Consider the following 13,075-nt stretch of genomic DNA (forward strand, 5'->3'; position numbering starts at 1 on the left):
ATATATATATATATATATATATATATATATATATATATATATATATATATATATATAGTTGTCGAAAAACCTAATCGCATGTAATCATAAAATTTTCTGCAAACTTTACGTGTCTTTTTTGGCATTGAAACTAAATTCTGAAAGTGTAGTAGTGACCTTTGAAATTTTCTTGATTGGAGCATCCAGTTTCGGTATGTACAACCTGCAGAATGTTTGTTTTAAACAAATATTGCATTAACTAACAGCTCAAAATTTAAATTTAAACATATTTTTTTCGTTTTCGTCACATATTGAGTAATGCTCAAATTTATTTTTGCATACACTTTTGTTGTGTAAAAGCGTTTGTAATTCTGTGCAAGCAACAAGACGTAAACTTTGCAAAAAATGTTAATGTTATTTCAGTAAAGTTTTCATGTCCGGCATCTCCTTAAACTGAGCAAAACAGTCCACTATCATTTTGCAAATAACCCGTAGATTTCGAATTATTAATTAAAGAAAATGATTACACAATTCTACGCGATAATGCATCAACCTTCTTTAATAAATTACTAAAAATCTACGTGATTGTTTGTAAAATAATAGAAGCTTTTTTATTCAGTTATAAGCGCATATCTTGACTAATGTGATGTGAAAATCACAATATAGTTGTTTTTTTAGTATGTTCATTTAGTATTAATAGCTTAATATTTATATTTTATATTATATTAAATTTTTAAAAAATAAAAAATTAGAAAATAAAATTTCACTTTATATGTGTTGAATACTTTATTTTTAAACATCCCATGAAAAATTTTTTAAATATGAGAAGTTAATTTGAGCGGTAGAGAGTTAATTAAAGTTATATACTTCGAAAGGTCTTTGTATAGAATTGTTTTTTTTCACAGAAATAATTTGCTTTATTACACAGAAATAAATCTTTCGCAGAAATAAATTTTCCCAAATGTACACTGACTCTGCATACAAAACTCATATTTTTTTACTTTTTTACTTTTTTTTATATAATTACCAACATCGTGTATTTTTCGCACTTTGTTGCATATAAGAGGAATATACCTATACATATCGTGATTATTTTCTATCAAATTCTATTAAGAAGATGCACAAAAAGCAATAGGTGCTGTCACTAGATCGAATGGAGATATACAAGGCAGAGGAATAGAGAAAAAAAAAGAAACTGTGAGAAGAAAAATGCAAAAAGACATGAATGGATAAATGGAATTAGACGAAAGATAAAATAATAATGCACTTAGTCGCACCCGAATGGAATGAGGGAGGAAGAAATAAAGGGATCAGGAAGAGCGAATATTCGTAGCACGTGAATTCTGGGCAGTATCCGGGGAAATATGTAATTGTCCAGGGAAAATATATAATTCCGAAAGTCTGGAGAAATATATAATTCCAAAAGAGAAATGCAGATACACGAATATCTTTCTCGCGTGCGATGGATCTGGCGGGAAAGTCAGCGGCAGAGTAATACGCAGCGCGTACCTTAAAATCGTAATACACCTGGCTTAATGCGCTCTCAAGAATTCCCGCTCGTATGTTCGTGGCAGAGCGAGTTCAAAGAAAATGAACTTTAAATGTCAAAAGTGCACGTCAGTTCGCTCACGAAATGAGACATGACTTATTCACCCGGCATCCCGATTTTATGTCTCATTACCACTTTAAATAAACGATAACTTCGCGCTCAATTTACGTCACGTGAGGGACACATTTTTTCGACGAGAATCACGTGTGTCTCCCTCTCTCCTTCCCCTCCTTCTCTCTCATTCTCTCACCACTGTATCGCACGTGAATTCACGTTCCGACGAGAAGTCGCGAATCTGCAGTCTACCACTGAATTATCAACCGCAGCGAGTAGGCGAGTAATAATATGTGTTACGAGCGAGAAGAGAATTATTACAAGCTTAACGCGATTCCAGTCGTCGCATTTGACCGCTTATTGAAGGAATTGTTACTATTTCCCAGCGAGATCGCGATCTGCGTTCGACACTTCCACACACCACCTAGCGACACCCGCGAACGCTCTTCGCGACTTCTCGTGTTCAACATGTGTTCTACCGTAATGGCCGCTGTTGATTGCAACTCGCCAGCACGGCGAAAATTATAATGTAGCTGACTTAATACCGAGAGCGGAAAGCAACGCGAAACGCGCAAGGGAGATAGTCGAGGCGATTACTCTCGGGGGCCTTAATGACACTTAATGTTCTCTCTCGCACTGCGATCTCATAGCCGCGTGAGCGCGGAGGAAGTGGTTCAGGTGGTGGAAGAGAAGGAGGAGAAGGAGAACATGGTGGAAAGAAGCAGGGCGCGTGCCACGCGGGGGTTGCTTCATTTGCTCCGCGATTTCTCGCGGCCATCGCTCGGCCGCCGGGGTGCAGTAACGCGCTAATGAAGTATTTACCATTCTATTACTACGTACCGCGAGCCCGCCGCCGCTTCTCGCCGCCTTTATCGCCGTCTACCCTCGTTCTCGACGCCACCCTCGTCGCGTTTCCTCGCCGGCTCATCTAGTCGTTTCTCCCGGTCGCTCGAGAGCGAATCCTCTCCTCGCGGGCGCACGTACAGTCGAGAAGCGAGAGACTCTCCTCTCTCTTTCTCTCGAATCACCTCGGATATCGTGCGGATTAAAGGGCCGCGTGAACGTACCCACGAATTCAGCGGAAACGCACCAAGTGCTCGAAGTCCGAATTTTTAGCACAACGCTCGAGGCAAATCGCATCGGATCGGATTGAACGGGTCGAGATATCATGGGATTCGCTGTTCCTCTCTTTCAAGAGACTCTCATTCAATCGTTTGACTTATCACTGCGGTAATGTTTGCTTCTCATGTCACGGCACGGACCGTTATATACATAATTTTCCTTCTATATATTTATATTTTATATATATATATATACATATACTGATAAAATTAGAATAGAATAGAATACTGGTTCATCACGCTTTAAAATAATGTAAAAGCAATATACGAGTAAGAAGGAGATCGGGGCTATATGGCCCAGGAGTATGTGCTTCTTTTCAGTATTTATCTTGAGAAGAATAGTGGGTATAAAATCGTGTGATCGCGTCCTTTTAGAACTTTTAAATACTTTTCCTCGAGTTTCATAAAATCAAAATAATATTACAATTAAGAAATAAAACAAACTTTTTAGTAATAGCAAAGTAAATTTTCGAGCCTCTTGAAATTTTCTATTGATATTGTCCATTGAATAAAATTAAGCTATGTATATTAGCTAAAATGAAATTTCTTATAAGTATATGATGTACTATTTTTTTTAATAAATGCAATTTTCATTCATATACTGTAAAAGCTGATGTTAAATTTAACATTTCATGTGTCGCAAATCATCCACTCTCATTTATGTGTAAATTTAACACAAAACAAATGTGGTAAAAAGTAACACGCATAATATGTAAAAACACAAGAATTTAATATTTAAATACTGTCAGGAATCATAGTTTGTGTTAAATTGACATATATATAATGTTAAATTAACTAAAATAAAACGCTACTTTAACATTTGAGAGAAGTATTAATCTATGGTTTTGATGAAATGAAAATGTTAAATTGACATAATCTATGTCTGACATATTAAATATGTCAATTTAACATAACCTGTGATTCCTAGCGGTATTCAAGTGTTAAATTCTTGTGTTAATTTTTTCCATATTATGCGTGTTACTTTTTAACACATTTGTTTTGTGTTAAATTTACACATAAATGAGAGTGGATGATTTGGACACATGAAATGTGTTAAATTTAACACATCAGTTTTTCCAATGTAATGTAACATCTTGCATACATACACACACACATTTGTCATGTTCAGATACATCTTGATTAAGAGTAATTTTCATTATGTAGGACACATTAGGTGTACATTATTTCCTTCAATTCGAATACAAAGTCAAGTATGGTGTGATTGATGTAATTTCCTTTTTTTCCAATATCTCAAGTCGCTCGCTGAATATGGAAGGACAAGCCGCAAGACGAGCTAATGAAATTTCGCGTTAGCTACCGTTCCGAAGTTACTTGGCGCGCGTCGACTCTTTCTCTCTCTCTTTCTGTCTGTTTAAAACTACTCGGAACATTCCTTAACTATCAAGGCGGAGTTTCGAAGTGTTGCACGGATGATTCCGCGTCTTCTTCTTCTGCGAGTCGCGCACGCAGCGTGATATTACGTCACTGACAACACGGCGGATAAATATTTGATATCGAATTCAGCTAGAGAGCGTATATACTCGCGATGGAAATAAACATTTTTTTTTCCTAAAATGCATATACCTCCGCCCCTTCTCTTCTTCTCCTTTCCACCGTATACGCAGGGCGCGCATCTCTATCGATATCTACGTACGGGAATGCTTTTCGCGCTGCACGCTTTGGCAGACCCGATGCGGAAAGTCGGGCTCGTCTCGCGCTCATTCGGAGAAGACGTGAGGACGTGAGAACGGGGAGGAAAGAAAAAGAAAGATCGTATATTTCCGGCCGGCACACATTTTATCAGTTGCCCGCCGTCTCTCGACGTTTCGTCGGGTCCGCAAACGCCGTGTAAACCGAATATCGGAGGCGCAACTTTAAAGGACTAGATCAATGTAACGTTCTGAGAAAAAGCTTATTTTTGGGAATTAATTTTGTGAAAATGAATCAACCGAATATTTCGAAACATTCTGTATTAATAAAGTAACTATCAAACTTTGTATTATTATTTTTGTCATTTGAAAAACTTACATAAATATGTAGCAAGTGGCTGAACTGTGGAAAGATAGTTTTAATGACTTTGAAAAAAATAAGAAACTAAAAAGTTTCTTAAATAATATATTTGTAGTTGGAGGATGAATTTAAATTTTAAGCTGTGAAATGAGAATTGCAGAAACAATATATATAGCTGTTTAAAAATTGTATATCCAAATTTCGCATTTTTTTGTTATTTTAAACTGTTAAAAAAGATATTAAATTTAGTGTTTTTCTGAATTTTCTAAGTTCATCAATTACAAGCATATTATTTAAGAAACTTTTTGATGTTTTGATCTTTTTTTTAGGTCACTAGAACGGTCGTTATCTCTCTCACCAACTGCAGAGATATTTTTTACAGCCGTGACATGCTGCATATTTATTTATAGGTTCTTCTAAATAACAAAAATAGTAATATAAAGTTTAATAGTTACTTAATTGATATACAATGTTTAAAAATATTCACTAGATCCATTTTCGCAAAATTAAATCCCAAAAATATGCTTTCTTTCAAAGTGTTATATTGAGAAAAATAGTTTTGCCAATTTAACAAAATACTAGTGCTCGCAACAAATGGTCAGTAATATAGGACAGCAAATAATTCCGTTATGGAAACAAATGATTTGTTGCTTCCAATTTGCTGCTATAGCAACACTTCTGTAATGGATACAGATGTTACTGTACGCAGTTAATCTAACAAATCATAAATTTCATTTGCTAGCAATGATTTGCTAATACTAATTTCAGTAAATCAATTGTATTAACAAAGAAATATTTTTTCTTTCAAAAATTTCAGGAAACAAATAGTAACGCATTATTATACAAATACCGGATCTATTTCTTCGAAACAAAACTCATTTTCTGTGTCGCAATATTTTATATTCACACCGCTTCTGCTTACGACACTTGCCATTATATTTGTTGATGTTACTGATATTATAAGTTGTACTTACAATAAATTTTGTACCAAGTTGTATTTCAAAACATTCTTTTTGAGGAAAATCTTTGAAATTTTACTCAATATCTATAGTTCACTTTACATATACAGAATATCGATAGTGTTTTGACAGAATATTGAAAATTTTCTCAAAAAGGACGTTTTAGAATGCAACCTCAACAAATAATGTAATTTGTGTATTTCAGGTAATATCTGCTAAAATGATAAATGATAAAAGATGATTTGAAATGGTAACTATTCAATTTGTTTCTGTGACTATCATCAAACAGTTAACGTGCTTTTGTTCTGGTAACAGAAAGATTTTTCTCAATGTATGCTATTCTGGTTGCTTAATCTGCGCGATACGTCGGCCCGACGTATTACCGAGACGTCCGCGAAAGATTCATCATCGGCTGCAACTCGCCAACAACGTGCTTACCCGATCCCGCATATTATTAGGCGAAGTATCGACAGTTACGTCGATACACGTCGCTAAGATCTCGGGGAAATTCTCGCGCACGATTGGCGCCGCTCTTCGCAGCGAGTCGCGCGAGAGCGCCTGCCGTTTTTCGTTTGCGAATCAATGCGATTCATGCATTACACTCGTATTCTACGTAGTAGCTCACTTTGTGAGCGTGAGATTTTGACAGTCACCATTGCGCGTCGAACGTCCATTGCCTGCATCCAGTACGTAGAACTCAGCCTCCGTTTCGCGTCGCGTCCCACGTAGCTTGCACTTGACACTCGCGACGGTTAGGTTAGGTCAGACCAGCAATATTCATGTTTAAGCGGCGTTTCGCGAATATCGCGGTTAACGGTGTCAACGAAGAGCTCCCATTCCGAGACGAATTCTACGAGTTCAAATAGCCCAGTTCAACGAAAAGAAAATTGGCGGACTGTTCGATCAACGGGTTACGATAGGATCAAGTGTACTAGTATTTCGACAACACAAGTATTCGCGACGCAATCCATCACATTTTAAGACGTTTATAACGAAAACTTGCGATACGATCAACTCCAGCATTTCGAGAACACACTTAAGAGCGTGAAACAAAAATCACTGCGAGATCAACGTCATATATTCAGTCCGCTGAGAATGCTTCGACGACGCAAAGTGCCGAAAGTACGCGCCGAAACGTGAATGATGTCGCGGTATGACAAGGACGCGCTCTAGTAGTTACATTTATTTCACTCTTACTAACGGACCGACCGTGCGAGATCCGACGTCGCGTATATCTCTAGCGTCGCTTTGTCTTTCTCCTTTCCTCCGAAATTATCTTCTCGCGATTCTAACTCTTCATTAATAAATCCGACGATCGTCCGATTCTACTACTACTTGAACGACTCGATGTTAATGCAAGTGCAATAGACGTCGATTCAACACGTTACGACCGTTAAGTACCGGTTGTATATGTCGAGAATCAAGAAGATTTTTAATAATGTACTCACGATAGATTCCGATGATTGCACATTGCTATTTTGGCACTCCCGATACTTATTTCCGCTCCAGGCTCACTTTCGATAGATAAAAGATGTGTAGAACACAGAGCTATGTCGATCGCGACGTGTCAGTGGAGGCTGTTCGTCATGAAAAGATCGATGTCTAAGATGGCCGCGCAATCACCGACGCAGAGCCGAAAGGGCGCGCTAAAACGTCGCGTATATTAGAAATCCTCTAGTAAAAGATGCGCAAACTTCGGTTGTTTGCAAGAATATGGCGGCTTCTACGTGTGACATGTGTTGATATGTTTATGAATATATATATATATATATATAAGATTAATATATATAGAATATATAAATTGCTGATAATTAAGGTAATATTAATGCAATATTATAATAAAATATTATTTCACATAAATTGTAAAATACATGTGAGAATTGAAAATATTTTAACATAGTCATATTCACATAGGAGATCTGTAGAACACAGATCTGAAGTAAAATATAATGCCAGGCTACTGCGTTCCAAATTGTAAAAATTCTGCAGCAAAAGGGTTTTCTGTTTTACATATCTATAAATTTATTAAATTCAGTTTACGTAATTTATCTTCAATTTTAATTAATTTATCTTCACCGTGCTTTTACCAATAAAATACGATTATTTCATTGGTTCCGCCATATTCTTGCAAAGTCGGCCAGGACCAATCCCGTCGCACTCAAAGATTGCGCATCTCTTACTAGAGGATCTCTAGCGTATATCTCTAACGTCACTTTGTCTTTCTCTTTTTTTCATATTATCATCGCAATTCTAACTCCTCGTTAATAAATCCGACGATCGTCCGATTCTACTACTACTTGAGCGAGTCGATGTTAATGACAAATGCAATAGACGCCGCGACAAACACCGGTAATGTATGTCAAAAATCATAAAGAGATTACTTTCTAATAACGTACTCACGATACATCCCGACGATGGTACATCGCTATTTCGGTACTCCCGATACTTATTTACGCTTTCGGCATACTTTCAATAGATAAAGGATGCGTAGAGTGCGGAGCGATGTCGATCGCGATGTATCAGTGTAGGCTGCTCGTCGCGAAAAGATCGATTTCCAAGACGGCCGCGCAATCGACGACGCAAAGTGCCGAAAGTGTGCACTGCGGCGTGTACGGTGGCGCGCTCGTATGCCGCTCTCGCGCTGATGCCTTACCACTCGATAGATCAATAATTACTAGAATTTCTTGATCAGAGTCGCATTCGTATCTAGCTGTGCATTGCTTACGATTGTTGATTTACTCAGGAAGCGAGAAGTGTGGTTTAATCCGACAGTAAAGCCGGAAACACACAGCAAAACTTAAGCAATAAGATGTAAGCAATAAACAGAATGATCAATCAGAATCGATGATTCTTTTTATGGTCCAAGAATCAGCGACTGTGATTGGTCAATTTGCTTGCCGCTTACGTCCTACTGTTTAGATTTTTCTATGTGTTCTCGGCCTTATTATCGAATTAAGTTCTCGCTTTCTGAATAAATCAACAGTCGTGAGCAATATATAGCTAGATACGTATGCAACTCTGCAGCCTTATTCTATAACATTTTATAACAGACGATGTCACTACCATGGAGTGTCGTTGCCTAGTTTTTTTACCATATATTATAGGCTTTGTATAATAACGGCCGATTGTTCCAACCTCTTAGTAGACTACCTGATAATTAAATCATGTGTCTGTCTCTAATTTGAAGAAAAACGAAGACAGACATATGATTTAATTGTTAGGTAGCTTACCAAGAAGTTAGAAAAATCGGCCCTAAGATATTAGTCATAAGCCGTAAGCAAGTTGACCAACCACAGATTATTTTAAAAACTAATCGACTGTTAATTTGTTTGTGGCTTATGACTAATGCTTTATTATAGAAGGCTTATTGTAAAAGTTATAGTTGCGTAACGACAATGTAAGTCTAATATTACATGCGTCGTACGACAAGTATTGTCGGACGTGTTGATTAGCTGATGGATAAAATTCTCCTTTAAAAGGTTCCTAACTTTTTTTCCATATACGTCAGATATTCTCTACCCGACAACGTCTAACAAGCTTGTCGTATGACACATGTAATATCAGCCTAATAGGCTTTCTACAATAAGATATTAGTCATAAGCTGTAGGTAAGTTGACCAATCACAGTCGATTATTTTTTAAAATAATTGACTGTGATTGGTTAATTTGTTTGTAGCTTATGACTAATGGCTTATTGTAGAAGACCCATAACGATAATGATACTGTCGTTAGAAGTCGTTAGAAGTTACAGAGTCGCATCACTGGTCGGAAAGTTCTAGTAACTATCGATCTATCGAGTGGCATCGCGGAGCCGCGATCCGATAGGACGGCGTAACACGCGACACTCTTCGCGTCGCCACTTCGCGTCGTTGATTGCACGGCCGTCTTGGAAATCGATCTTTTCGCGACGAGCAGCCTACACTGACACATCGCGATCGATATCGCTCCGCGTTCTACGCATCTTTTGTCTATCGAAAGTAAACCTGGCGTGGAAATAAGTATCGGGAGTGCCGAAATAGCGATGTGCGATCATCGGGATGTATTGTGAGTACGTTATTAGAAAGTAATTTCCTTGATTTTTGACACATACAGTCGGTGCTTATCGCGGCGTCTATTGCACTTGTCATTAACATCGACTCGCTCAAGTAGTAATAGAATCGGACGATCGTCCGATTTATTAACGAGGAGTTAGAATCGCGGTGATAATCCGAAGAAAAGAGAAAGACAAAGCGACGCTAGAGATATACGCGACGTCGGATCTCGCGCGGTCGTCCTTCAGCGTAAGTGAGAGAGGCATAGCTACTAGAGCGCGTCCTTGTCAAACCGCGACATCGTTCACGTTTTGGCGCGTGCTTTCGGCACTGTGTCGGTAATTGCGCGGCCATCTTGGATATCGATCTTTTCGCGACTAGCAGTCTACACTGACACATCGCGATCGACATCGCTCCGCGTTTTACGCATATTTTATCTATCGAAAGTGAGCCAGCCGCGGAAATAAGTATCGGGAGTGCCGAAATAGCGATGTGCGATCATCGGAATATATCGTGAGTACGTTATTAGAAAGTAATCTCTTTGATTTTTGACACACATAGTCGGTGTTTTTCGCGACGTATTGACTCGACTATTGCACTTCTCATTAACGTCAACTCATTCACGTAGTAGTAGAATCGGACGATCGTCAGATTTATTAATTGGGAGTTAAAAACGCGATGTGATAATGAGAAAGAAGATAAAATGACGCCAGATATATACGCGACGCCGAATCTTGCTAAGTAGCAAGGGATGTTATAGAAACTAATGGTGACGTGAAATTTTCACCGACTATGATTTCGTAATTTTTGTGCGAAAACAATTCTGCGGTATTTGTGCGAACCCCGTGATAAGGAAAAACGTCCAATAGTCGAAACTCTGTTTTCGACACTCTTGTAGATATTATCAAGTATTGAAGTATATGGGAATCTAAAAGAAGACGAATAAATAACAAATAATATTCGATAAATAATTAATGAATAAATAATTAATTAATCCTCTTGAATATCTGATAAAATCCGTGCAAGAGTGCCGAAAATTGGCGAGTACTGTAACGAGTGACGACTATTGGACATTTTCCCCTATTTGTGCGAATTTAACTTTGTAATATTTACACGAAGGCAATTCCGCAGTATTTGTGCGAAAACAGTACCGCATTATTGTATGGATTACTCGGCGAAACCGTGATGAAATTTATTCTCGTAATAATTGAGAAAATATAATTTAACCGAAGATTCGCGCATTTCTTTCCCCCCCTCTCTCTCTCTCTGTCTCTCTCTAAATAAAGAATAATAATGCGAATGTAAACACCCAAAAAATAAGAACTCGGAATCGTGATGATTGTTGTATCAAAACGACGCGTGTGAATCATAATCGTGCATTTTCTTTTATTACTATATTATTACTATTATTATTATTACTATTATTACTATTTATTACTATTATTACTATTATTATTACTATTACTCAGTATTTATTACTGAGTTTCTGAACGCGTTAATAAAGTTTTGTTCAAAAGTGCTTTGCTTTCTATATTTCTGCGTTTAATATTTTTCTCTCGCGTGAAATATAGTTTATTTATAAAATTTAAAAAGCTAATACCTGATGACGTTCGCGAAATCTGTTAACGTACGCGAAGTAATCGCGATTTTTTCGCGTTTTTGGCGCGGTTGATGTGCATCAATTTACGCTGCTCAAAACAATTAGGTGATTTAACACAATGAATAGCTTTATTAATTAAATATAATAAACATAATATAAAACCAAGCAGAACAATAAATATCACATTTGTGTAGTTACTGAAAAGAATTTATATTAAAAATATTCAATATTTTATGTTATAAAATGATATATTATTTTATATCATAAATATCTATTATATTACAAATACAAATATTCGAGAAAACAGACTCCTAATTGTTTTGAGCGACGCATTTCTTCATATGGGACACACATACATATAGACATCTACAAACCAAACTAATCGCATTGATTCGAACATCTACAACCACCACCTTAAATCAATAATGCTCACTTTGGCACTTATTTGTGACTCACCAAACCGCCGTACTCAGAATCGGCCGCGTTCTCTTACAAGCTCTGGAACAGAAAAGAAACGACTTCGTTAGTTGGATCTAGAAATTCCGTTTGAAGAACGAGAGCGAGCAAATATAGGAGTGGATTAATGCATTTCGCTCGTAATTTCAGTTATCTTGACAGATATATCTCGACTTCTAACCTAAAGAATCAAGGAGAGGAGCATAGCAGGTGTATGAGCTTATCTACGAGCCGACTCTGCTCGGCCCGAACCGGATCCTCCGGTACGGCATCAGGAATCATCATGACAGCATCCTTGGAGCTTCCTCTGTCGTTGCGGCCGCAAACTCCGTCTGATCTGAAATCGAGAATAGTTCTGATTAATTCACGGCAATATATAGGACGGTTGTTCTGTCTTGTTAAATTGAGAGCGCAATATAGCTCTGACAATATATCTCGTCTTAAAATTTGATAAAAAGATAGGACGCGGTGATTACCTGGGTGTGGTAAGTTTCACAAGTCTCACGATGACCGCGACTTGTCGAATTCGTGTTGATCGCGACGTGTACACCGTCTCGTTGCAGTCGCGTATTAAATTTCGTCTTCAATACGTGGAGTAAGCTTAGCATACGAAAAGTAAGAAAAAGACTAAAGGACCGTCTACAATGGGAGCAAAGTATGGCTGTAAGAAGTAACAAATCGATCAATCACACATTCAACCGTGACTAGTTAATTTCTTATTTCTTGCAGTCATATTTTACTCTTACTGTAGACGGACTTTTTAGAAACAAAACTAATTTATTTCACTGACATATACATCTAAACTCTTACTCCTTTACACCGAAAGTATTTGACAGAAACCCCTTGTCCACAATCTTGCTTCAATCTTTAAGCCATAATTAATTGACCAACCACAGTCAATTATTTTAAAAATCAACTGTGATTGATCAATTTCTTACGGCTTAAGAATTAAAGCAAGGGGACAAGGGGAAAGTCTTTCGGTGTAAGGGAGCTGGAGACGTAAGCGAAATAAATTATCTTCTTTTCTCACTGCTATTCTTACTTTTTACTTCAAGCTTACTCCGCGTATTGCAGATGAAGCCTTCAAATATAGCACACTCGAAAATCACGAGAGCGAAATCGTCTACACGTGCTCGCTGGCACGCGCTCGCTATTGTTGCGATCTATCGCGCGACTACCAAGGTCGCGGCATACCGATAGACGGTTGAGCTACTGATACGCACGGGCGAGGGGAGGGGGGGCGTGGCTGAGCCGGGCAGTAAGACGCGCGACGCTTTGTCATCGCAGTGAAAGTCTCCCCCCCCCCCCCCCCCCCCC

General features: G+C 37.9%; 1 protein-coding gene and 1 long non-coding RNA gene across 4 annotated transcripts in view; one reads left to right on the forward strand and one right to left on the reverse strand.

Annotated features, from left to right (window-relative positions):
• The window catches only part of LOC116849731 (polypyrimidine tract-binding protein 1), a 622,962-nt gene that overhangs the window by 120,783 nt on the left and 489,104 nt on the right, over positions 1 to 13,075 (forward strand). The gene's annotated exons all lie outside the window — the stretch shown is intronic.
• On the reverse strand, positions 11,652 to 12,524 carry LOC116849743. Its single transcript, XR_004379196.1, has 3 exons — positions 12,235 to 12,524; positions 11,940 to 12,095; positions 11,652 to 11,800 (listed from the first exon to the last, which is right to left on the reverse strand). It is a non-coding gene; the product is annotated as an uncharacterized LOC116849743 (long non-coding RNA).

This window comes from Odontomachus brunneus, unplaced genomic scaffold (assembly GCF_010583005.1).
Source record: "Odontomachus brunneus isolate Ranch 3 - 2012 unplaced genomic scaffold, Obru_v1 Obru_scaffold_125, whole genome shotgun sequence".
Lineage (NCBI taxonomy): Eukaryota > Metazoa > Arthropoda > Insecta > Hymenoptera > Formicidae > Odontomachus > Odontomachus brunneus.